This window comes from Vespa crabro, chromosome 5 (genome assembly GCF_910589235.1).
Source record: "Vespa crabro chromosome 5, iyVesCrab1.2, whole genome shotgun sequence".
Lineage (NCBI taxonomy): Eukaryota > Metazoa > Arthropoda > Insecta > Hymenoptera > Vespidae > Vespa > Vespa crabro.
The window spans coordinates 7,547,226-7,547,515 of NC_060959.1; positions in this window are offsets into that span (position 1 = coordinate 7,547,226).

Below are 290 nucleotides of genomic sequence, written 5' to 3' on the forward strand. Positions count from 1 at the left end.
CGAACCGTTTTCTGTATCAGCAGTGGAGAACTACCGGCAACGAAACGTAGGCACTCCGTTGAAGAAAAGGAAACGATCGAAAGAGTTTTTAGATTTTGTAAGTTAAGTAAATCCTTCTCAATTAGATTTTTAAAAGAAAGGCGAGAAACAGGAAAAGAGAAAAAAGGATGATTTTCATAACGCCCGCTCTTTCTATTTCTTCTTATCAGAGGGAATAATCGCGCCATTACACATTGCCTTGGTTATCTTACGGAGATATCGTAGCAACGTACCTCACTCATTACTTATCA